A 27,386-nucleotide genomic window follows, 5' to 3' on the forward strand; every position below is an offset into this window, starting at 1 on the left:
TGCTTGCTTGAAAGGTTTTATCTTCTCCTCTAAAAGAACACCCTAAAGCTACAGTTAAATAAAATTTCAAAGCAATGCAGAGCTGTGGGTTGTATTGCAGCACCTTTCTCAAGAGAGAAAGGTTTTCCTACACTTCTGGCATCATGAGCAGGATGATGCAGATCAACAGATGACCACTTAATCAATGACATGATTAAAGAGATGTGGTGGCGCAGTGGTTAGAATGCAGTACTGCAGGCTACTTCTGCTGACTGCCAGGTGCCAGCAGTTTGGCAGTTTGATGCTCACTGGCTCAAGGTTGACTCAGCCTTCCATCCTTCCAGGGTCAGTAAAATGAAGACCCAGATTGTTGGGGGCAATATAGTGATTCTATAAAAACCACTTAGAGAGGGCTATAAAGCACTGTGAAACAGTATAGGTGGCCCTCGACTTACAACAGTTCATTTAGTGACCATTCAAGATTACAATGGCATTGAAAAAAGTGACTTGTGATTGTTTGTCACAGTTATGAACTTTGCAGCATCCCCATAATGTGATCAAATTCAGATGCTTGGCTCTTATCTTTGAGTTCCAAAGTAAACCTGTCCATTTCAGTGCAAGTTAATATCTTAGCTAATACTTCTTCTTCTGTAGAGGATCTCTTTATTATGAATAAAATATTCGTATTTACAGTAAATACAGAATATTACAAAATCCGGAATAAATTGTATTATTGGTTGGAAAGGAGGAGGAATGCTGGGATAAAGGATTATTGATGAGTTGAAAGTTTGGAAATCTTTATGTTAGTTTTCTACGATAGATAGGAATGAAATTGGTATTGATGTAACTTTTATAGATGGAAGAATTTACATGTTTGAATTGTGATAGATGGTATATACATGTATAGCAAAAAAGGAACTGTATTTGTTGCAAGGTAAAACTTGACGGAAATGTCTAAGCCGGAAAAGTCACACCATGTCCAATGTTTTTAATTGTATTATTAATAAAAGACTTTTAAAAAAAATTTAGATGCTTGGCAACTCGTTCATATTTATGACTGTTCAGTGTCCCAAGGTCATGTAACAATCTGACAAGAAAAGTCAATGGAGAAACCAGATTCATGTAATAACCGGGTTACTAACTTATCAACTGCAGTGATTTACTTAACAGTGACAAGAAAGGTCGTAAAATGGGGCAAAACTCACTTAACAAATGTCTCACTTAACAACAGAAATTTTGGGCTCCATTGTTATCGAATGTTGAGGACTTATCTGTATATAAAGTCTAAGTGCTATTGCTATGATAACTACTACTGATTTTAGCTTTTTTTTCCCCAGGGGCTCCAGCATCCATCCTGCTGAAGATGCCTTGTTAGGGCAAAGACAGCTTGTCAAAGATGTTCAATCACGGAGCTGGAGACATAAGTACTTGAGATGTTGGAAGCAGATAAGTAGTTGGTTATCTGCCTGAACCCTCCTCAATCTTACAAACATGTGATGTGTGAATACATGTGAGTAAGTGTGAATGAGAGCAATGCCAAACAAAATATCCTTCCATTGACCAAAGCTGGAAGAACTGCTCTAGTGGGAAGATATGGTAGAATGTGTCACATTATATTGAACAGCTTGATAGGTATTAAGTTCCCAAACTTTCCCTGCTCCAGAATACATAAAGACCGTCCGAATCACATTTCCCCATATATTTTTTTTACTACCGGTTCTGTGGGCATGGTGTGGCTTGGTGGGCATGGCTTAGTGGGCGTGGCAGGGGAAGGATACTGCAAAATCCCCATTCCCTCCCTACTCCTGGGGGAAGGATACCGCAAAATCTCCCTTCCCTCCCCACTCCTGGGGGAAGGATATTGCAAAATCTCCATTCCCACCCCACTCTGGGGCCAGCCAGAGGTGGTATTTGCCGGTTCTCTAAACTACTCAAAATTTCTGCTACCGGTTCTCCAGAACCTGTCAGAACCTGTTGGATTTCACCCCTGCCACAAGCCTTTAGTATATGGAAGAAAACAGTGGATTGTATAAATTTGTTTTACAGCCCACTGCTTTCTGATTTTTCCTCTCTTTGCTAAGCACGGAGCACAGCCCTTTAGGGGTTTTAGCCCTTTAAATGACCTCTGCCTTCTATCAATGAAATGAATACTATGTGAAATCCAGCATGACTTGAAGTTATGGATGAGAGAAATATCTGAACAGGAGCCCATCTTTGGAGCCAGTTTTTACCTCAGGTAGGGAGAGCTGCGGAATTTTGAGAAAATGCTTATTGGAATTGCTTTTTGTTCTTCAGGCTGCTTCAATCTAGTGCTTTGCCAAACTGCTATCTCCTCTTTCTTTTACCCCATTCAGAGACACTGAGAAGTGAAACAGAGGGTAAAGAACAGAAATGTGTCTGTGTATGTTTGTGTGTGCATGTGTGAGCACATGTGTGAGTCAGTGAAATTACAGACAATAGGAAAAAAGTATTCAACTTTCCTTCTTTTTTGTTTTTCTTTGAATTCTTTCTCTCTCTCTCTCTCTCTCTCTCTCTCTCTCTCTCTCTCTCTCTCCCTCCCTCCCTCCCTCCCTCCCTCCCTCCCTTCCTTCCTTCCTTCCTTTCTCATCATAAAATCTCAGTCAACAGCAGCCTGGGGACTCTCTTTCCTTATGCTGTTTTATTCCAGGAATTATTGCAAAAATCAAATGAGCAGGCAAGATTGGATGTTATCATTTAGGTTATCATTCTTCAGAAAAAAATCTGAAGATGGAGAATTTCGCCTTGCCATTCTGTCTGAGCAAAGTTTTTTTTTTTTAAAGATAGTTAAAAATTTAAAATATTATCTTACATTTCCCATCATTATTGTAGAAATGTAAGGAATCAGGAATCTCATTAATGGGTGGAGGGGCAATCATTGGCCATCCTTTAGTCCAAATCCAATTGCATCCTTCATTTCAGTTGCAAGTAATATGATAAAAAATGCTTGCAGACATATCCTTTGGTATGAGATGTGTGTTTGTTTATTGCAGCCAGCTATTATGGTTAAGGTGCTGGCCTAGAAATCAGGAAACAATGAGTTCTCTCACATGTTGTGGGTAAAGCAGGAGGCAGGAGTATTAAGTCTGTTTGCCACCTGAGCTATAAAAAAAAGTGGGATTAAGTAATAATAACAGACAACAAATCCCTTCTTTGCTAAGAAGCTGAAGAAACAATGAACCATCTAGTTAGCTAGGATTAAAGACTGACTTCAAACAATGGCATGACAAAGTAGCAACAATGATATATTGGAATATCTGCAAGAAGTATCATTTGTCTGCAATCAAGTACTGGTGGGAACACAAAAGTAATAGAAAATGAAGAATTTATAGTGCTCTGGAACTTTAGAATTCAAATAGGCAAGCATTTGCCACAACACCCCAGTCATAATGATAAGAAAGACAAAAATGTCTGGATAGGGGACACTGCAGTATCTGAAGACAACAGAATAGGAGAGAAGAAACTGGAGAAGATTACAAAATACAAGACTGAAGTAAAATGGCTGTTCAAAGGAAAGCACTTGGATGCAGCAGAACTGGGCCACCTCTTGAACACTTTTGGCATTGACAACATCTGCCTACTCCAGGTGCTTGAGAACGATTTGATTAGACTGATGTATATCACATAGAATGAGCTACACCAATGAGGTTTCCCAAATGATTTATGTTACCCAAAATTTTGAATAATATAATCTTGCCCAGGTCCTGAATGAGATGCAGCTTTGTTCTAATCTGGTAATGGCATCAGACGTTGAGAATGGGATGAGTGCTGTTGATTTTAAGAATTTTGTCTGTATTTGTTCAAGGATTGAGAAGTTTTTGTAAATACACATCTGAGATCCATATATCAGCATGCCAAGAATTTAGGCCTTGAATAGCTTAATCGCTGCAGGGACAAATTTGCTCCCTGCCAACTAGCAAATTTGTTGATCCCAAGTTTCAATTTGTAGCATGTTCTTTCTGCACAATGCATCTGGGCCCCACGAAGTCTTAACAGCATTTTTCAAAAATAAAGTGGTGGGTGGCTGCAGTCCAGTGTTTTCTTTGAATATGTTCCCATTTGCCCAGTAGGGTAGAAGCAAGAGTCTGGAAGAGTATGAAGCCACACCTTGCAAAATTAAGAAAAATGTAAGAAAGTTTGACCTTTGCCAAATGTATGTTTATCCACAACCACCTCCATGATTGCCACCATTTTGTGAGAGTTCCATATCATGTTCTCATGTTTCCATATTAAAACTTCCAAAGGATGTTTACTCCGGCTTCCGATTATGTTATGATCAACAAAATAAATGGAGGCATATTTTAAGCCTTCCCTCAATTTCATCGCCTAATTCTGTTTTAGATGAATATTTCATTATTTTGTTAATGGACATGATTTGGCCAACCCTCTGTGCAATATAATTTTGATGATAACATTAGAAAATGATTTGATGGCTCATGGAGTGATGTCTCTTTGGGTAAATGCGCCATGAACATCTAAAATCCCATTGCTTCCATCTGTTGCTTAATTTCTATTGCGTCTCTGCTATTGGATTGCTTATTTATTCATCTCAAGCAAAGTTGTCAGAATGAAAAACTGCGCTAACAAGAGCACACATCACTTTCCTTATGTTGGTAATTTTAATCTATCAGGTTGTTGCTCTGTATACATGGGTGGGCTTGTCTCAAACACATCTGAAGCATCCCCTTTTGAGGGCTATCATTTTTTATTTAATGTTATGGGCAGGCATTTGGAAAGTGGCCATAGCCACTGAAGTGCTCAGAAGTCAGATCATTTTATGGACTGAGAGGACAGAGCAATCCATAAAGAATGTGTCAAATTAGCCAATGGTTTGCTGTAAGTAAGACACCAATTAATGGGTTTGGATTTAATAGAGCAGAAGATTTACCAGTCTTTAAAAGCTTAACACCAGAAAGCTATGTTGTGGGGAGGCTGGGGGGGAATCATTTATCAGGGACTAAAAGCAATTGGCTTTCTGAGTCCCCTAACCTTCTTATAAATGGCAGCCATCAAAATGCAGAAAGTGACCTTATACCCTGGCATGTTAAGATTATGCTGACCTTTAATGATGTTATTTCTGAGTGTCACTTTTGATCCTAGGGATGGAAAAAAGCAATATGAAATCAGCTCATTTCAAAATGTAAGAAATTGTCTTTATCTGTGTCAGATCATTGGTCCACCAGCAAGCATTACCAACACTGACCGGCAGCATTCTTCCATAGTACAGTTTTTCCAACTCTGTATGGAAATAATATCGATTGAACTTGAGATCCTAGGTGTGCAAAACAAGTATTTGGTTACTGTTTTCTCTAACTGCAGTAAAATAAAATAGCTGAATACCAGCTAGACCAGTGAGAAAAGTTAGATGTCTGTACGGTCATTCCAGAAGGTGCTATGAAGGGGAAACTGGCCATATCAACAGGGAACACAATATTATTATTATGGTTGGTCACACAGTCAACTAAATGTTTACATTAGATTTAGTATTTTTGTCCCCCTATCAAGTCCTTCCCAAAGCACTAAATAGGCACATGTTGTTTGGTGGTGTTAAAGGTATTGTTACAGGTTCTATGCTCTTCCATGTAAAGCTGCCTTTTGCAATTGAGTGGTTGTGATTTTGTCAATGCTGATGGTATTCAAAGGGTGTGCCAATTGTTAGATAGTTAATAGGTACCTATTAACTATTGATACTATTGAGACAGCATACTAAAAAGCAGAGACATCACCCTGCCAACGAAAGTGCATATAGTCAAGGCTATGGCTTTCCCAGTTGCAATGTATGGCTGTGAAAATTGGACCATAAAGAAGGCTGAGCACCAAAGAATTGAGGCCTTTGAACTCAGGTGCTGGAGAAGACTCCTGCGAGTCCCTTGGACTGCAAGGCAATAAAATTGGTCAGTCCTAGAGAAGATCAACCCTGACTGCTCTTTAGAAGGCCAGATCCTGAAGACGAAACTTTGGCCATCTAATGAGAAGGAAGGAGTCACTGGAGAAGAGCCTAATGCTAGGAAAGATTGAGGAGAAAAGAAAAAGGGGATGACAGAGAATGAGGTGCCTGGATGGAGTCACTGAACGTGTGAGCTTAAATGGACTCCAGGGGATGATAGAGGACAGAAAGGCCTAGAGGAACATTGTCTATGGGGTTGTGATGGGTCGGACACGATTTCGTGACTAACAACAACTATTGATACTGTATCTTTGCTTTCTTTTGCCACGGTTGTTCTACTTCTATTTGCAGGTTTTTGTACTTTGTGATTCTCTCCATTTTTTTTCTCTTCTATTCTGTTGTCTCCATGCACTGCAACATCCACCATCCAGACTTTTTTTTGTGTGTGTGTGTGTGTCTTTCTTATTAACAATTGTTAAATCTGGGGCAAGGACTTGTCAGTTTGAATTCTAAATGCCCAGAGCAGTTTAGCTTCTTCGTTGTTGTTGGTTTTTTTATTACTTTATCTAATTTGTAGTCCCACCAGTTCTTGCTTGCAGGCAAATGGTATTTCTTGCAAATTTTCCAATCCACCATTATTGATATCTTCTCATGACATTGTTTGTAGTCAGTTTGTGCAATCTTCTTACAGTAGCTAAGTAGGGGGTCCACTATTTCTTCAGTTTCTTTGTAGAGAAGACATTTGTTGCCTGTTGCCATCTTCTCAATTCTGGCTTTGTATGCATTTGTTCTAAACACTTGGTCTTGTACAACTAATATTAGCCCCTCAGTATCTTTCTTCATCTTTCCTGCTCTTAGCCATTGCCCGGTCTTGTTGCTATCTGCTTTGTCTGCTAGGGTTTTTTTTTGTGTACTGGCCACATATATTTTGCCTTGCCATGTCTCTTTTCTATTCATTTGGTCTGTGTTGTAAGCAAATTTGGGGTCTTTGGTTCTTGTTTTCTTTTGATTTGACATTCTTTTAAACATACTATATAAAACATTGACAAGTTTGGGATTAGATTAAATCAAATCAATAAATGTCATAGGAAACAGAATATCTCATCCTTGCTTATATTAGAACAGCTCTGACAGGCGGTGGAATAGTCCAGCAATAAACGCTCTATGGTCAACATAGAAAATTGCTGCGCTAATTGTATTGCTACCATGTATCTTTTCCCCAAGTAGAAATCAGAATCAGTCCTCTCAGTTTTCAAAACTATTTATCATAAAAGAATATGACTCAGCAGCTTGAATTAAACAGCAGAGCCAATGGACAATCAGCCTTAGGAAGAAAGCTGAGTAGATAGATATCACCAAACGCCTCTGTTAAAAGCCTTACAGGAAAGATTACTGAAGAGCTAATGAAATTGGAAGTCCAATCCCATAAAGAAGGAAAAACAATACAATGGCTTGACAATATTGCGCTGGGGAAACTGGGCTGCTGGAGAAAAAGACACTTAGCAAAAATCGCTAACAAGTGTAGTCAGATGTGCCAGTCAGCCTTAGTCTTTCAGCAGGAATGGCTCTGGTTTGCAAATTGGTCCAGGAGTAGCTTGAGGCTTTAAAAACAGCTGAAACAGCAGATGTGTTTCACCCTTAAAGAATGCCAGGAATGAGAATATCAATATGATCAAGCTGCTGCCTTTTGAGGCACATTCTCAAAACAAGGCAGTGTTTGACTAGAATCCTATATGGGAAAGGTGATGATCTATCATTAGCAAGACTGGGTCAGGTCATGCTGGTTCTGATCACGTTTCACCATTCTTAACAGTCAGCATCTTTTAAAAGTGCCATCCTAAAACCCCAATGAAAATTCAATTTAGCTGTAATTCACTGAAAGTCAATATTATATATGTCCCTCTGATGCGCAACTGGGGTTAAAAACAGCATTTCAGAATTGATTCTAATATAACTTCTTTAGACCTTATAAATTGTATCAAAGAGGCAGACAGTATGAAAGAGGGCTAGACAATATTTAGGATGAACTGAGTGGTGTCTCCCTCACTTTTCTCCTGCTCTCTTTTTGGGGTGAATGGGAGGGGGGAAGAGGCATTGGACTTGTCAGGGAATGTAGATTTAATAGCTGTAAACTGATGGAAGGTTGTAAGCGGAGGCAACTGAAAGCTGATGCAATGGGAATGATCCAGCATCTGGTTAAGACTCTGGTGGGGTCCACACAAGACTGCTACCCTTTTAAGAGATGCCTCTATATAGGTGACCATTAGAGGGGATGTCTCTCTCTCGTCATGTATCTCGTTGCTCTCCTTGTGTCCCTAGCTGTATGATAAGGTATCTACCACATATATGAATGTATATATTTAGTTGTATATAAACCACTGTTAATTATGCTCCTGGGTTTGTCTCATAATACTAGTCACTCTGCAAAACACTGACAGCACTGTCCTTTATTTATTTTCAATTGGAGCCATGAGCTGAACAATTGAGCCGCAGATGGCCAGGATTTGGAAAGGTCATAGATTTGGTTTGGTTCAAATGCAGCTTCTGCACACAGCCTTGGATACTGTAAACCAGACGCGCTGAATTTCCTGGGTCGCTAAGAGCGATGCCCTGAGGCTCCGTTAGCTTCAACTGGAGGATAGCGCAACAACATTTGAGGAATATGTGTCCTCCTCCACTCACTGTACTACTGTGAAAGGCAAAGTCACAACTCTGCTAGCGAAGCACAATCTAGTAGTGCATTGCTGTAGTGCAACAGCAACAGGTTAACGGAAAGATGCAGGATTACTTTTGATTACTGATTGATTAAACCTGCTAGTAATCTCATGATGTTATTTGATTTCCTTGGAGACTGATGGTTAGTTAGCCTTTCTGGACATTTGAGCAAATTAAGCAGTAGAAGAAGGTATTCCTGGCTCAAGTGTCTTTTGTTTGAGCAACAGAAAAGACATAACTGGAGGATTTTCCTGTTAACAGGTTTAACTGTTTCCTAAGGGTATTTCCATCTGCTTTCTAGCTTTCACAACCAACTAGACTTTCTTACCTTTTATTGCTGTTTTTAGCACAAGGGCCATGACTGGACATAATGCTGGTTAGTGATAAATGGCCAAGAGACCAATTGCATCCAGAAGATAAATCTGTCCTCATTTTCACAAGTGGGCTGACCCCATTTCTTAATGCCTCTGGATGCTCACCAGAGCATTTAAAAAAAAAAATATTTATTGGGCATGTAAACTGCTCCTGTAGAAGCTAGCTTTGAGTAGCAGACATCTGAACCATCATAAATTTTGGGTTAAAAGTATACCAAAAACATTCAATAAAATAATGGCAAATGCCATTTAGAAAAAAAGGGTAATATTAGCCCCAGTTCTCCAATGGTTGCCCTACTGTCCATTATGCTGGGCCAGGTATCAAGCGTCAAACAAATATCTGTTTGCAAATTCCCTACCGCATAAAGTAAGCAACAAAAAATGTGTTCCCTGCAAATCAGGATGCAGCAATGACATTTGTACCTAGCCTCTGTTCCAGACAACAAACTAGTTGCAGGAACAAGCCAGCTTTAGTCTGAAGCACTAATGTCCCTTAGTCTCCAAGATACAGCCAAGATGCTGCAATGTACAAAAACTGTTACGGTGTTCCTCAGGCTATTCCCATTGTCTTTTTAAGCTAGTTTTAATTCACACCTAGAAAAGTTGAGATGGTTTACATAGTTAATTAATATTTTTCTAGGTGCTAGTAATATTGTTCCTGGCCAAATCAGAAAGATGTGGACTGAGTAGTACTCAACTCCATGAAACTGATGGTACAATTACATGTTCTTATGAATTTCTCTCCCCCTCCCCAAGAATTCACAAATAAATAATTTTGGAGAAACAACAGAATATTGTTTGAAACAGCAACTTCAAGCTTGTCCATAAAAGATAAATGAAGACTGAATAACTGTGACATAGAAAATGGTCTCAGTTGAAATAATGGTGTTGATCCTGGCTTGAATGTGAAGTTCTTTTCCCAGTCCTGCAATATTTGGCATCAATGTTGGGTTTTTTTTAAATCTTTTCCTGGGCACAAGTAGTCTTGACATTTTTTAAAAAAAATTGATTTATATGCCGCCCTTCTCCGGAGACTCAGGGTGGCTTACAATGCGTTAAGCAATAGCCTTCATTCTTTTGTATATTTATACAAAGTCAGCTTATTGCCCCCACAACTGGGTCCTCAATTTACCTACCTTAGAAATGATGGAAGGCTGAGTCAACCTTGAGCCTTGGTGAGATTCGAACCTGCAGTAATTGCAGGCAGCTGGTCTTAATAACCAGCTTAATAACAGGGTGCCTTAGACCACTGTACTACCAAGGCTATTTGACTGTAAATAACAATACATTTTACATTTTTGCAGTGGTTGTTAAGCGAACTTATAAAGTGAACATGGTGATCATAAAGCAAACCAGTGGTCTGCTATGAGTACAGTTTTGTCAAAAACCAGAAGTGCCGGTTTTCAGCAAAACTATTGTAAAACTTGGTCATGTGACCATGGGATCCTGCAAATGGCCACAAATGTGGCCATGTTGCCAAATAGCCAAAGTTCAGTCACAAGATTGTAGATTGGAGCTGAGTATCAGAACTTTGACTAGGGGTCCTTGGTCATAACGTTGAGCAGTTGCTTATTGACCAGTCCATAACTCATGAACTACCAGCATTAAGTATGTTAAAATTTGGTCTCTAAAAAGATTCCTTTTGGAATATCTTATGTCTACGAAGATCCTCAGTCATCCAGGTCATGGTTGTCCTAAAGGTGCTTTTTCAAGAGGCAACTGGACTTCATGGTTTCTTGACTTTTCTGGTTTTTTGACGTTTCTTTCGCAAAAAGATACGTCTTTTTGACGTTTCGTAAAATGTCAAAAACCAGAAAGTCCAGTTGCCTCTTGAAAAAGCACCTTTGGAATATCTTAGTATGATAATAACCATGGTTTAAATATGAAACAGAAAATATGATTGACTTTAAGGTCCTTCGTCTTTAGGCAACTTAAGTTACTACTTCAACATCAAAATTAGATTCCTGTTGACTTCTTATCTTGCAGTGATGCCTCTGTCTACACCTTTTATTCATTTTTCATTTTCTTCTGAAGCCTTGCTATTCTTTTTTAAGCCAGAACACATCTCTTGATATACCTTCATTTCCTAACTAATATTTTATATCAATGATGTTTTTCTTAATTTCCTCCTTTTTTTTCCTTTAGTGGGCTATCAATAACTTAGAGCGTGTATTGATTGGCAATTGTGTCAAGTTTCTTGAAGTTTTTCTGGGAAATGCTGAGGTTTCCAGGCACTGTAGAGTCTCCCTTATGCAGACTTCAAAACACACCTTTCCTGAAATGAGACTTAAATTAGCCACATGCTCACAAGTTGATCTTACAAAAAGAGGATCCTTGGCTGTTTCTACAAGACAGATATTAATGAATTTAAAAATTAGGAGGAGGGAATATTTGAAAGTTTAACAATTAATATCTGCTAAAGTAAACTGAAATATTAACCTAGAAATTAGAGCAATGCATTAAATGCTTTACCATCAAATGCAGTGGACTTGGTTCAATGTATCCCAGTTTTTGGCAAGTTAAAGTTATAGTTAAGAAAGAAACCTGATTTATATATTGGCTTCCTTTTCACCATTCTCTGTAAAAGGCTCAGTAAATTCAACTCATGCTGTTGATGTTCCCTGCTATAAAATTGTAAGTGTGATGCCAGCTCTGTTCCTCTTGTGCTTGCAAAGCTCTTCAAAATTTAAATAAGGAATTTATTTCATGAAAGGGATTGGCTTTTGATTAATGATTTCCTTTTCTTTTGAAAAATGAAATCCCTGAAGTGCTTCATTTTAGAATTGATAGGCAAGTTCTATGTTCTGGAGATGGGTTGTTCCCAGCTGTAGCTGCACAGCAATACTCAGGTATGTTCTAGCACACACAATCTTCTCCTGCATATTGATTGCAGGTAAGAAATAAATATTCATGTTTATTCCCTGCTCCCCAGTCCTATAGCATTAGGCATGATGTACAAAGCCTTACAACCAGTGTCTCAGACTGGGAGGATGCAATACCTATTAAAATGCTTAATGGTGTTTCTGTACTGTCTACCTTCTTCACCCAAACACATATACATTCTATCCACTTGAGTTCAGCCAATGAATAACTTCTGGGTAATCCCTGAGTTATGCTATATGGAAGTAAAATTCTTCATCTGTAAGTAAAAGGTCTGGATGATACTGCAGGATTCATGTTCACCTTGAAGATGATGCACATTCAATTACATGCTGTATTTGTGGATTCAAAATTATTTGCATTCACTACTCAGTGTGTGGATAGTAGTCTTTCTCAGTCTTTCTACTTCCTATTTGTCTGAATAGAACTCCAAACTACATTCCTTGGCTGAACCAAAAAAATTATGTTGTAACCAGTAGTGGGTTCTACTTACCTTTACTACCGTTTCGCAACGGGATCGCGTGTACGTACTTGCTTCGCTCGCGCGAACGCCTTACTTCTGTGCATGCACAAATCGCTTCTGGTAATGTCAGGGTCAATGGGTGGAGCCTCCTGCTGGTTTTACTACCGGTTTAATAGAACCGGTCTGAACCGGGGGCAACCTACCACTGGTTGTAACCATTAGGTGCTGTGATGGTGCAAGGGTTAGAATGAAGTACTGCAGGCTATTTCTGCTGACTGCCAGCTATCTGCAGTCTGGCAGTTCGAGTCTCACCAGCTCAAGGTTGATTCAGCCTTCCATCCTTCCAAAGTCAGTAAAATGAGGAGCCAGATTGTTGGGGAAAATATGCCGACTCTGTAAACTTCTTAGAAACTGTGAAACTATATATAAGTCTAAATCAGTGGTGAAATTCAAAAATTTTCCCTACCAGTTCTGTGGGCATGGCTTGGTAGGCATGGCTTAATGGGGGGGGTCATGTAACTGGATGGGCATGGCTAACTTTTTAAAAACTTTTTTTAGCATTTTTTAGCTAAAAAAAAGTTTAAAAAACACTTCTGATGATCAGCTGTGACAATCAGCTGTGCCCGCTATCATCGGAACCTTTTTTTTACTTTTTAAAGCATTTTTTACTGCCTATTCACCCGAACCGGTAGCCTTTTTTACTATAGGTTTGGGCCGGTTCGCCCGAACCTGTAGTAAAAAAAAACAGTAAAAAAACTACCGGTTTGGGTGAATTTCACCCTGGTCTTGGTGGTATTGATATGTCTGAAAGCTGAGTGATGGCAACTTAAAAAGAAGCCCAGTTGACATGACTCAACTTCCAGACAACTCTACTTGGATGACTGAGAATCTTCATTGACATAACCATTGGGATGTTTTGTTATGTCTAACTGAGTAGATGTGCTAATCTTTGGCTGAACTGGATTCTTGCGATCTTTAACAAATTCACTGATTTCAAGCATCATATCAGCAGGAGGTTTTTTTCTGAATAAAACATAGATCAGATAATATTATTTTAGGATGGATGCTCCTAGTTATACACTATGTTAATAAAATGCAGATAGAGCACACCAACTTGTACTTTAGATATTAAAATGTCAACTAGAAATACTCATGCCAAATGCATACAGCAATCTTATATTTGCTCCCACTGACTTTCATTACATTTTTGCTATTCTAGTTCAGGAAATAATCCAGTCTTTTTCTGCATAATTTCCTTATCCTTCGCCATATTCAATACCTCCCACATACTGTCACCTGCAGATTTCATCAACTTGTTTCTGAATAAAATAGGCTTTAACTGGAAGGAGCCTGGGTGCTGCTGAATTTCCCATTCTGAACTAATCAGGCAGATCTTTAGCTGTAGAGCATTCTGTTGCCCTGAAAACACACAAGAGCTCTTCTCAGAGAATTGTTACTGTCTTTTCAAGGAATATCTAGCTAAAGAGGTGTGCTGCAGAAGGAAATTGGCCATGAATAGCTTTTCCCAAAGAAACTCTGGGGTCTGCTCAACCTTTATCTGTTAAAACTGCAGATGAGTTGTACTAATTTGATATTGCCTCTATATGCACTCAGATTAGAAAGTGGGAGAAGAGCTATGGTATCACATTGAAATTGATCATGATAAGGATGCCCGGATGTATTTCAGTTCAGAAAGAGTCTGGTAGCACATTATGACCCTCTGTGTGTATCTGTGTGCATGTGCACATGTGCATGGTTCAGAGGGAGTGTCTGGCCCAAGGTTACACAGCTGGCTTTGTACCTAAAGCAGGACTAGAACCCACAATCTCTCAGTCTCTAGCATGATGCCTTAATCACTATATCAAATTGGATCTCTTTGAGCCTAGCATTTTTATATAATGCATACATTTTCACGAGTAACAGATCACTTCATGGATGCATGAAGTGGCTTGACTGATCTGAGATACATTGGGAAGAGGTAAGGGTGGGGAACAAGAGGGGAAGACAAGGTAGTTATGCAGATTGGGCTCCTTAGTTTACCAGTGCCTATCAATTGTGAGATAACCTAAAACCTCTAGATATATGTGAGTCAGCTGCCTCCCATTCTATTCTTTTCATAGGGGAGGAGGTCAAGTTATTTTCCAAAGCAGCAGAGGGCAGGACAAGAAACAATATGAATTCTGATATGAAACTTAATTCTATTGTGCAAATCTGTTTGCCCTATCATAGGAGCATTGCTGGCAGATTATGGCACATATCACAGTAGAAGGAAAGTATGAGAAGATGCCTCTAACTTTGTGTGTGAAATTGCAGGGCTTGTGATGGTGATATTGGTGTAGATTTGGGGGCAAAATCTGGGCTTATTGCAAGATTTGGTTCCCATGTTGGCATCATTGCCATTTGTTTGTTGTTGTTATTTGTCAGGATAACAGTTTGGATAGTTGCTTATATGCAAGTATAGACCATCCATCAGAAACCTGGGAAAGTGTGCCACTGTCTAGTATGTTTTGTGGCTTCATAATGATATGTTTGAGCATTTCACTCAGGTATAGTTGATAACCAAGGTTCTATCTCTGAAGTATGTCCTTTAATAGGACTGCCTTTAGAATTTATCTAGCTCTCCTAATTTGTGTATTGAACTTGCTGGGTAGAAAATTCAGTTTTTTGAATACCTGGTTTCATTCCATCAGTTTATCATATCTACCTATAGCATCTCTGTCTAGTAGATCAAAACAAATGTGATTGTAACATAGAATCTGTCTAAAGATAATAAATTTGATAGTATGTTCTGAATGGAAGCTGGAAGCATGTGAGCAATCCATCATATTTCTCTATAGCATGATGGTTTTGCATCATTTTATGTAGGTTTTTTTGTTAGAAAGGCACAAGCTTAGGTTGGTTAAAAAATAGAAGCTGTTGAAATCATGATGGAATTTGATGAGGTTTTCTTTTTCTATGGTGCCAGTGATGGAAATCCAGACTCCACTGGAGTTGGGTGTCCAATAAATGTAAATAAATATACATAATCAATTGATCTCCCACTTCTGTGTAACAAAGGAGGCAGAAGTATGACCTTACACATACCGGTAGCTATTTCCACTTCTTTCAACAAATGTTGTTTTCTCACAATAACCCACACAATACAAATTATTTTTCAGCCAGTTTGCACATCCTGAAATTTCTCTCTTTATTTGTACAATGTATACAATGTGCTTGCTCTGGATTCTCACTACTTATTTATATGAGGTTGCAATCATTCAATTCCTTTTTCCAGTTCAAGTATATATTATTTTTAGATCCATTCTCCTCATTACATCATACAGTCTATCCAACGCTCATTAAAAAGCTTTTTTTCAGTTTCCCAATTTAACAACATGGCATTGTCTGGCCACGAATCTAGAAGCACACTCACATTCCCAAGCAATACACCTCTAATGCATAACATTCTTTATTCATTTAACTTCATTAAGCAGCTAAATATAATCATACAGCTTTATCTTACTTAATGTTTAACCATTCACTTAACATCTCATTTATTTGAATGCATGTTTTTTCATATTTTACTTTTTCATATTTTTATTTTAACTTACAGCACTCAGCAAGCAATCCCAAAGCTTTTCCTTTGTGTAAAAGAACCTAATTACTGTATTATATACTTTCACTAAATCTAGAAACATATAATAAATGATTACTTATATTCGTACATTTAATCATGGCTTGTTAAGACTAAAAATCTGGTCTGAACACTCCAATGCAACATCAAATTGCAGTCCCTTCCCAAATTTGACTTATTGTCCCCAATCATATCCTTTTGGTCACTGAAACACCTACCAGGCACACTTGAAAACTCATCCTGTTATATCATTCTATCATTCCCCTTTTTCCTTTATATATAGAGGATGAGAACAGCATTTTTCCATCAGACGCACAGACATGTTCACACATCCACTCTACAAACAAGCCACATCTATCTTAAGATTTCTCTTGTTACACCACCTACACATTCATTCCTGCTATTTTTTTTCAAGATTCTCACAGCATATGTAACTCCCTCTTCATCCAGTCCATTTTTCTCATGATCCATTCTTTTTGATTTTTGAAAAATATTTTTTATTTTTCCAAACATAAACATAAAATATATCTTTTAAGAACGAAGTCTTGATCCGGTCATAGATAGGTACAATTGCTTACATTTTTTAACAAGATCCATTCAAAATTTTCCCCATTACATCTTTTAAAGTTACAAATCAAAAGAAAAATTTTTAAGATAAATTCTAGCATCTTAATTTAGGCCATACTATTATATCACCACCTATTTTATCAACACAAATCTTGATTTCCAATATGTACAACTCTCTCTTATTTTTATTTCAATTTATAAATCAAAATTCTATCTGTATTTCTTAATGTCTAGACCCATTTCATCCAATCTTTAAATCTTAAACTTTATCAATTTACACTTAATTTTCTTGAATTTATTATCTATTACACATTTCATTTTACACAGATTCATCTCAGAATCGTTTCGCTTCATTTTAATTATCTTCCAACATATTCTTTTTCACCCCATATTAATTTGGCTATTTTCCAGTATTTTCTCTTCTGTACTCCAACTATCATTTGGCTGATTTCCAGCATAATTTATTTTGGTTGAGTTTCAGCATATTCTCCTCCATAACTCCAACTGTTATTTGGCTGATACCCAGCATTTTTTTTTTTTGGCTGATTTCCAGCATATTTTATTTAGGCTAATTTCCAGCATATTCTCCTCCACATCTCCAACTCTTGTTTGGCTGATACCCAGCATATCTTGTTTTGACTGTTTTCTTTTTAGTATATTTATCTATTATTTAACTATTTCCAAATATACTCTTCCAGGGTGTTTCCCAACCTATTTCTTAATGTTAATCATTTCCAACATACATTAAATTCAATTGCAATTGGTTACTTAAGTCTGTGTATCTTGTTTTATCATCCAATAGTTCATTAATCATTCACATTTAATCATATTTACCATTCTCAACTTTGTTTACAATTTAAAATTAAAACATGTTACAACAGACATATTCTCCACTTATTCTCCCATAGTCTAATAAGTTTTCTTAAGTTGTCTCGTATTAATATATACTCTTATGCTTTTATAAAAATATCATTTTTAACCACCTTAACATCAAATTTCTATTTTAATTACCTTCCTTTATTTTCCATCTTTATTTCTCCATAGATACCTCCTGCTTATATTTAAAACTCATTTAAACATTTAAGCATTACATTTTAATTTTATCTATTTTATTTCTTCGTTTCCCTATCTGTCCATAAGTATTCCACTTCAAAATCAGTATATCCATGTTTAAAACTCTATATATCATTTTAATTCTATTGTAAAGTCTGTTCCATGTAAAATCCATCGCCTTCCCTACTTTTGTTCCTGCGCCACACCTTTTGTTCCTGCTCCAGTTAGTTTCAATTTTATTAGTTCCATTATATTTCTTCTTTCTTGATGAAGTCACCCATAGGCAGAATAGGAATCTCCAAAATCCAAAATTCCATAGTTATTTTCAAAGTAATCCAAGGTAAAAGCAAGTCAAAATAAGTCTTTTTCAGGCAGAAGGCAAGTTCCGCAATCCACACTTGCTTAGTCATGGCAATCTCCATTTTGTAGCAATTATGTACCCATCCATTTGTCTCGCTTCATCTAGCTTTTAAAGGTGTTAAGTCCTTATTTGTCACTTTTCTCTTTTTTCCAAAGATCAAATCTGTTCCAGTTCAAAGGCAAATTCACTTTTCTAATTTGTTAATAGTCAATTCGTCCAAATTAATCAGTACTAAAGTAAATTTCTTAATGGGTTGTTATCCCCTATTGTTACTTTGCAAAATCTTCAAGCCCCATAAATCTACAGCCTCTGTTTAAGGCTAGGGGTCTTATTAGTAAAAATCCATACTCTAACGTTGTTTCTCGCCTGGGCTGGTGTCACTCACCCGGCATCAAAACACATCGTTCTTTCTTTCTTCTTTCCTCCTGCACAATTCTTTTCCCAGTTTGTCCCAGTTTCGTGGCAGCCGCCACAATCCATTCTTGATACTGTTAAAAAAATGGTATGTCCTACTCTCTTTATCCCTTTAGTAATCATCTCAGTCTTTCATCAGAAATAAAACCGGTCATGCTTTTGGATTCATATTTATTCTTTCTCATGTATACATATGAATAGACTCATGGTTAACTGCTATTTGAAACAAATATACTTTTTTCCTCTTAAACAGATGCTGACTATTTTCATTCATTTATTCATTCTTGGATCTTTGAGTGGCCTAGTATTTTTTTCCTTTTTTCCCACCTATCCATCCATTCATATAACTTATTGAAATATCTTTTCTCCTGATTGCATTCATTCACAGTATTGCACTCATCACCCGAAACTCATCTCCCATTCTTCCATTATTACCATTCACCATCTACAGGAATGTACTATGTAACTATCTCTAACTATGGATTCCTACTTTCAAAAACATCCACAATACAGATGACACCAATTCCTGCATTTTAGCCATTTGATGCTTTATACCGAAAAATCTCCACCTGCATATAAATATTCATTAACTCTACTCCACCGAGCAGACAACCACTATTCAAATCAATTACACCCTTATGTTTTCTGATAGTTAAACAGACACAAAATACATCTATTTTTCTACCCCACATTCATGTTAACTCATGTTCCATTTATTCCTTTATATTCTGAGTCATAATCTTCCAAATGCCATGGCTGTCAACAGATGAGACCATCAAAATTGACTTCTGCCTTACAGTATTACTTTAGTCATCTGAGACTTTCACAAAATACTTTTTCATAAGATAGAGAGGGTGTGGAGTAAATTATTATCCTTTAGTCATATCTATGCTACCTGAAGCATTATCTGCTAAAAATAAGGACAATAGCAGTCAATTTATGCTCATTTTGGCAAATACACGGCAAATACAACCAAGGCCCACTTTTACTACAAGTATTCTCACACTATTCTACAAAAAGTAGATCTTTTATCTGTGAATTAGGAAGCCAAAATACTTTTGACCAGTGGTGAAATGTAAAATTTGTTACTACCGGTTCTGTGGGCGTGGCTTGGGGGGGAGTAATGTTACTGGGTGGGCGTGGCCAACTTTTTTTTTTACTTTTAAAAGCATTTTTTCCACAACCTCTTTGGCCGAAGAGGTTGCAGGAAAAAATGCTTATAAAAGCCTCTGATGATTGTGCGGCTCAGCTGGGATCGCCAGAGGCTTTTAAAAGCATTTTTTTTTCTATAACCTCTTTGGCCAAAGAAGTTGTAGAAAAAAATGCTTTTAAAAGGCTCTGACAATCCCAGCTGAGCTGCGCAATCATCAGAGGCTTTTTTCTTTTACTTTTAAAAGCATTTTTTTGGCCGAAAAGATTATAGAAAAAATGTTTTTAAAATAATATTTTACAATTCTTTAGTGGTTAAAATATTTTGATATAGTACTAAAGAAAAACAAGCACATATGTATGTTGTGTATGTATGTGTATCAACTACACAACACATACAAACACACATATATATGCTTAAGATGCTGGGCTTTAAACCAGGAGATTGTGAGTTCCAGTCCTTCCTTAGGCATAGAAATTGGCTGAGTGATTTTGCTGAGTTGCAAGCCAGTCACACTTTCTAAACCCAACCCCAACCTCACAGGGTTGTTGTGTGGAAAATAGGAGGAAGGAGCAAAATATGCAGCATATTCAATTGCACAAAAATGTAGGTAGAATATAAATTTAATATATATATAAATATATATATAAAAATATTTAAAAATACATTTAAGCAAACTTAAAAAAACACAATAATAAGCAAGAAAAATACTAAATAGAAACTTGAAAGAGTACAAGTAAAGTAAATCCAAAGTGGTTTATAAATGGAGAAATCCCCCTTTATTTTTTTAAAAAAAATTGCCTCAATTCAGCATCACATTAACTTCTTTGAATCTTAATATTCTTCAGAGGCCTACTGTTCACCATACTAAGAATATTCAACCAATAAGAAGCTACAAAAGTATATGTTTAAAGCCTACATATTAATATCTTTGCATCATTAACATAAAAAGTTGACAACCATCCTTTGTTAAGCATCTGTTGGTAAGATGCCTAAAATAACCTCCCAAACATCTGATTTTACAATTGTAAGAAATTATTCCATGCTTTTTTTCACACTTTAGGACAAAGATTTTCTATTTCTTTCACGTTGTGAAAATCTGAGACCTTTAAACCTGTTCTTTAAAGAATTAAAAATGCCAGATGACCTGATCAAGAGGCAAAACACTGATGACTGGAAAAAAATAAATCAAACAAAAAGTAAACTATTTATTGAAAATGCAACATTAATATTTCAAAAACATAAACATATACAAAAACATAAGATCGAATTTTACAATTAGCAGGGAGGTTAATGTTTTACTCAAACTAATCATTGTTCAGTGATTGCTTTTCATGGATAACAGTTCAATATTTGAAGCAATTGATGCTACTTGTAAGCAGAGATCATCATTTAGCCCACTTCAATATTTTTTTATTTCTTGTTGCATATTAAAGGGATGTTTATGCATCCAAAGTCATGTTGTTGCAAATGGTTTAAGATATTTTAAAGTTCAACTGGCAATTTCAGGATTTATAGTATATAGTATAGTATGATAAAACTCTCATCGTAATATTTAACTGGCAAAATGGTGCATCATCTGATAACAGTTTAACCTCAAATGGGTTAACATAGAAAGTATCCAAAATCCAAGCCCCACAATTGCCAAGGGAATGAAATTTGGGGAAGTTGCTCCTTCACTGCTAATGGCAGCTGCTGTGCTTTTGGGCTGCTGCTACACTTATGTGATTTTCATTTTCAATGTCCTGCTACGGTTTCCCAGCCAGTCTCGCAATCCCTCCCTCCCATCACCCAGCAGAAGCCACTTACCTGCCTGCTGGGAAAGGAAGGGAAGGGATGGAAAGGGAAGGGAAGGGGAGATTTCCTTACATAAACAGCAAAACAGAATGACCAAGGGAGGGCATAAAAACAGTGGAAGCAGGACCAACTTCTGATATTCTGCTGGCTTCCCCATTGAGTTTCTATGTGGGAATCTGGCAGGGAGTATTGGAAATTTCCATTCCCTTACCTTCAAGAAATATTATCCATAAGATGAAATCAATAAAGTTGTCTATAAGGTATTCCTATTCCTTTAATTTTAATTCAGATGCAATTCAATGGGATTTACTCCTAAACAGGTGTGTACAAGAGGCCACCTTAATGATCACACAGATTTCTTTGGGACACTCACTTGCGTATAGACAATCTGCAATGTTAAAAAGTGAAGGAAGGAGAAGAGACAGAAACACTCACTGGGCTCATTCTTATGCTGCTGAGCAACATAGCGGAATGGGACAACTCGATGTGGCCAGCTTGAGGCAGTCAGCTCATAGCAGGTCTCTCGCCACTGCCAAGTCACCTCTGCCAATTCACTGCTGTCAAATTATTGCAGAACAACACAACAATGGTCAATTTGCTTCAGGGACAACTCACTCCGGGCACCCAGATGAGCTATATCAATAGCTTATTGCTCCAAATCAGATACGATCAAATGAAATATGTTTAATATGTGCCTAAATTGCAATACGTATAGTGCATCTTGGGTTTTCTATTAGAAAGACAGATGCTATCTGAATAGCATCTCTTTCACCTACAATCCTCTGGACACAGAATGACCGTATCTGTATTTTTAAAATAAAAATTTTATTTTAATCTGTAGTTGCCATTCACTTTTTATGAATTCAGATCTTAATTCCTAGTTCTTGCCTGCAGAGGAACAAACAGAAGAACAAATATAAATAAAATTTAAAAATACAGGCTAACCCACAAAAATAGGAATTCCATAACCAAAAAAAAAAAAAAAGCAACACAAGATACAGTTCTCAGGTAGCCATATAAAATACAGCAAAATCATACTCAACATCTCTTAAAAACAAAAGGATCTAACAAGAAAGTATAGTTCTTGCAAGTTAATTTAGCAGAGCAATTCTATTTTGTCTTTGTATTATATATGAAGCACATTCTCTTCCCTTAACTCCAAAGGGGAAAGAAGTCACTGTGAATGGGAAAAACAAAATGAAACAAAACTTTGTAATGAAATCTTCCAAAACGATCAAATTGGGAATTTAATTTATCAAGAGATCTGGCACATTCTTTTTTTTATTGTGCTTTGAAGCTAGGTATATATTTTAAACTCATAGCATGTCTAAAGCAGTTTTTCTTCAGGCTTCAGACCAAAATGCTTCTGCTTTAAGAGCCACTTTAGCAAGCTGACTCCTTAAAGCAGCGATATCTTTTTTTTCAAGTATGTGAAGAAGCCAGAAAAAAGAAACAGCCAACTTAAAAAGTAAAAAGAGGTACTGTGTTCATGTCTTCTGGTGGTCCAAATCACTTCTTCCAAACCATTTTGAAATGCTTATCCTTCAGGATGGGCCAAGCAAGGGAAATGGGCAACTGACACTAGTCTTCTGAAAGCTAATTGCTGTGACAGGTTACCTCTGGCCTGAATGAAAATTTTATTCAGTCAAGTCTCATTTACTCAACAAATAAAGAGAGACAATTATATACAATTAGTATCATATTACACTAATGTAAAGGTTAAGTACACATATAATTTTCCCCAAACCATCCATGTAATAAATAAGGAATGGGTTGATGGCTTCTCATTTCAGTTTCACATTTCTCAGGAAGCATTCTTTATCAGATGTCAGCCGGAGTCATTAGTGAGCACTAATCCTTCTCAAATGACTGTAAAATGAATGTGATCCTTCTAACTTGCAGTACCATGTAGTCTATTATCACAATTAAAGAGTATCTTCATAAAATTTGATGTACAACATACCTATGAATTTCTAATTAAAGTACAGATCTGCCTCTATTCCCCTAGGCCCAAAGAGAAAAGGTCTGCTTCTTCAAACTGCTATTATAGTTGCATCTCCAAAACTCACTGAGGGAAGGACATTTGCAGCAAATTCCAGACTGTTGGAATGTTACGGTACAAAATAGAAATGCAAAATTACATGAACTTATTAAACAAATGTAGATTGACATATAACGTTTCTCAAAGCAAAATCTGATCATGTTATATCAACTGTTAAAAAAAATTTCAGTGAGACCATATGCCATAGATCAAGGGTGTCAAACTCAAGGCCCGGCGGCTGGATCCGGCCCACGGGGTGCTTAGATATGGCCCCTGGGGCCACCCTGGAAACTGCAAAGGCCTGGCCCATGGGGCCTCTGCCATTGAAAATGGAGCTTGTGAGGGCAACATGCGGCCCTCCTGAGCTCTGTTTTCACTGGCAGAGGATTGCAGAAGGCCATCACAAAAATGGAGCTTGTGAGGGCTGCAAGTGGCCCTCCCGAGCGCCATTTATGCTGGCAGAGGGTTGAAGGAAGCCGTCACAGACAAAAACGGAGCTCAGGAGCCCGTTTTTACTGTCAGAGTGCTCAGGCCACCACAGGTGTCCCCGACATGAGTGACATTGAGCTGGCCATGTCCACACTGGCCATGCCCCCCCCCAGCCCACCTGAGGTCAAACACAACCCTGATGCAGCCCTCAGTAAAATTGAGTTTGACACCCCTTCTATAGATAAAAGTGGGCCCTACTCTGTTATAAGTTATGTGTAAATGGATTGCTTTATTGGTCACATTAAAGAACAATGGTATCCTAACATGCGTAGATTCTGGTACACTTAAATGTTTTGAATTAAATATCAATGCTTCAGTAAAACAATCTACTGTATTGTCTTCAAAAGATCAAAGACGATGATTTCTTCTTCCTCCTCTCCATTCTAGGATTGTCCCCCTCTCTCTCCCCATTACCAGTTCTAATATTCTTCCACCTGCAGAATACTGCAATGTACAGTGATTAGACATATTTCAATACATCAATATTCTAGTCTTAGAAGTGACTAGATTGTAAATTATTCCTTAATTTATAGGGCAGTTATTACTGTAGCACTACAAGAATATATTTTACTTTTTATCAGTGAGTTTACAGTAGCATTTTTTACAAATTGTGTCCACCACAAATGTGCTTGCTTCCTTTGTAATATCTAAAAATGGTAGCAGTGTATCAATCCATCATCAATATATTTTTCAGAATGACATATGCTGTGCAGATTTTTCCTTGATTGAATGTAATTGTTTCTAAATAGGAGATATATAAATTTGTTATCCTAGAAGCAACTGGGCTCTCCATATCAGCTCTTTAATTTGATAATAAATCTCTCTGTATATCTAGCAGTATATCTAAAATATATTTTACAAAATCAATAGAAAGGTCAATACTAGATCTGAAATCCCCAACATATTATATCACTATCTTTTTAGATAAAAATTGTTGCATATGGATTACAAATGCATTTATATATTCCTTCCAACTGAACTGATTTTGTTTGTGTGATGATGAAGAGTGTGATGATAATAATTATTATCTTTTCTATAGTTTCCTTTTATCTACTTAGCTTTTATTCTGTATTCTACTATTTTCCATTTTTAGCATTTTGTTATCATGACATAATTAAATGACATCGAACTGTGAGGCAGCACTTAACTGACCTTGAAAAGCTAAGCAGGATCAGATAAGGTTAATACTTGGATGGGCATTCCAGACAATAGATTATACTGTGAAGGGGGGAAAAAAAACAGGAAGAAACTATGTCAAACTACTCCAGTATTATAGCCAAAATAATTATATGAACACCAGAAGCTAAGTCTAACTCAGAAATCTTCTCTCCCCCACCTCTCTCTCCCTCCCTCCCCCTCATTTTAAATATATCCATCTTTGTAAGGTGTTAAAGACTGGAATTTGGCAGGTGTCCTTGTTAGAGAATACACTGCTGTACATAAACCGAGTGATGAAACAGTACTGAGTGATTAAGTGGCAGTGATTAAGTATACTATCTATAGATCGTATCATTAATTTTCAGAGTAGCTCACTGAAAAAAGGTAAGTATTCATAAAAGAGCTATCTTGAATTTAGAGGATGGCTTAGTCTAGCTATCAACAAATGGTCACAGCAACTAATTATATCTGATTTAAAAGCTACATTTATTAAGAAACTAGACACCCCATGACATCCTAGTATCAAATATAGTTCCTTACCTAAACAGAGAAACAGAATGACCATGGGTGGGCAAAATAATCAGGGGGAGTGGGAGTAACTTCCAATTTCCTATTGGGTTACCAATTGAGTTTACTTGTGGGAAACTGGAAGAAAAGATCAGAAAGTTTCCTCCCTCCCTTTTTTTTCCTGCAACATCGAGTTTCCCACTGGTTTCCCCACTGACTTAATAAAAATTAATAGGCACCATATAGGTATGCAGAGATGTGACAAGAGTATGGAACAATGGGTAGAGATGTGCGAAGGGCTACAAGTGTTGTGGAGGCTACAGAGCATGCATTGCACAGGAATGCAACACAGGTCAGGAAGAGTGGATGGAGGTGTGGGGTGCATGACAGGTATGGCATGGATCAGGAAGGCATGTGGAAGTGCCGCATGGCTCAAGAAGGATGTGCACAAGAAGTCAGCATAGCAGAAGTGCAGAGGGGCTGGGAGACTGCATGACTGAAAACTTATCCAAGCGACTTGCAACCTTCCCTGCAGGCTTCCCCATTGCCGATGTCATCTGTAAGCTTCCCACAAGTCTGCTTGTAGGAAGTTGGCAGGGAGCATGGACAATCATGATCAAATTTACACTTCCTGCCAACTTCCCCAATGACTTGTAGGAAGCTTCAAAGATCATGTAACCTTGGTGGTGTTATGTCACTGAAGCAATTGCAGGGCAGGGCAGCAAGGTGACCACAACTTTCTCAGAATTGATTCCATAGAAGTAATGAATCCTGGTATTTTGTAACTTAGCCCATTTGAGGTACCGTATTTTTCGGAGTATAAAATGCTCCGGACTATAAGATGCAACTACCTTTTTGGGGGAGGAAAAAAAAATCTGCTTCTGCCTCTGCCTCCCAGCAATTTGCCTCCTTGCAGCAAACAGCAAACAGCCTGCTTTAGTTTCATTTTCATTTTCATCACAGCCTGATTAACACAAGAAAAAAAAATCTGCCTCCCAGCAATTTGCCTCCTTGCAGCAAGCAGCGGAGGCCTGCACAGCAATAGGCAATGGTAATCCCTGCAGCCTGAAACAGCTGAGGGTCGAGAGGTCGATCCAACCAACAATCCAGTGGTGGGTTGCTCCCGGTTCACACCGGATCACAAGAGCCAGTAGTAAAAAAATTTAATAGTTCAGAGAACCGGTAATAAGATTGGCTGGCCAGGCCCCCCGAACCGGTTCCGGCCCAGTTGCCGTTTGCTTACCCCGCCCACCCCCAATCTATTGCTGCCTCCTGAGTCCCAGATGATGGCTAGAGGGGAAAAAAACTGTTTAAACTCTTGCCGCAGGGCTTCAAAGGGCCACCTTACAGCTGATCACTGTTAAAAGAAAACAAATGAGTAGACCGGTGCCTGCAAAAATAGAAAAAACAGCCCCTTACAGCTTCAGCATAGGTTAATTAGCACAAGTTGATTAGATCGGCCTCCTGACTCTCAGCTGATATGCTCTCAACTGTGTTGCGCAGGGCTCTGTTGTTGCTAGCTGCAGAGTGCTGGAGCAGATTTTTTTCCCCCTAGCTATGCTGAAAAAAACAAAACTGAAAGTAAAGCAGGGTCTTTGCTGCAACGTGACAAAATGAGGCACAGAGAGATCTCTTTTTCTTTTTTCTCACCAAAAAAGGTAAGTGCAAAACTGCAAACAATGGGAAATTTAGGGCAAAAGAGGAGAGTTCAAGATTTTAAAACATAAAAGAAAAAAAGCTCTATTTAACTAGAGAATTGTAATAATTGAGATACTATTAATTGTATATTGTGTTGAAAGCAGAAATGGTTAAGTTGTGGTTTGGAGGAATATATGGGGGAAATTATTTGGTTTATTATTATTGGTAAATATAATTAATTGATTTGTAAGAAATTGGATTGCATGGAAATAATTGGAATAT

Source organism: Pantherophis guttatus, chromosome 2 (assembly GCF_059756535.1).
Source record: "Pantherophis guttatus breed Tessera chromosome 2, ASM5975653v1, whole genome shotgun sequence".
Lineage (NCBI taxonomy): Eukaryota > Metazoa > Chordata > Lepidosauria > Squamata > Colubridae > Pantherophis > Pantherophis guttatus.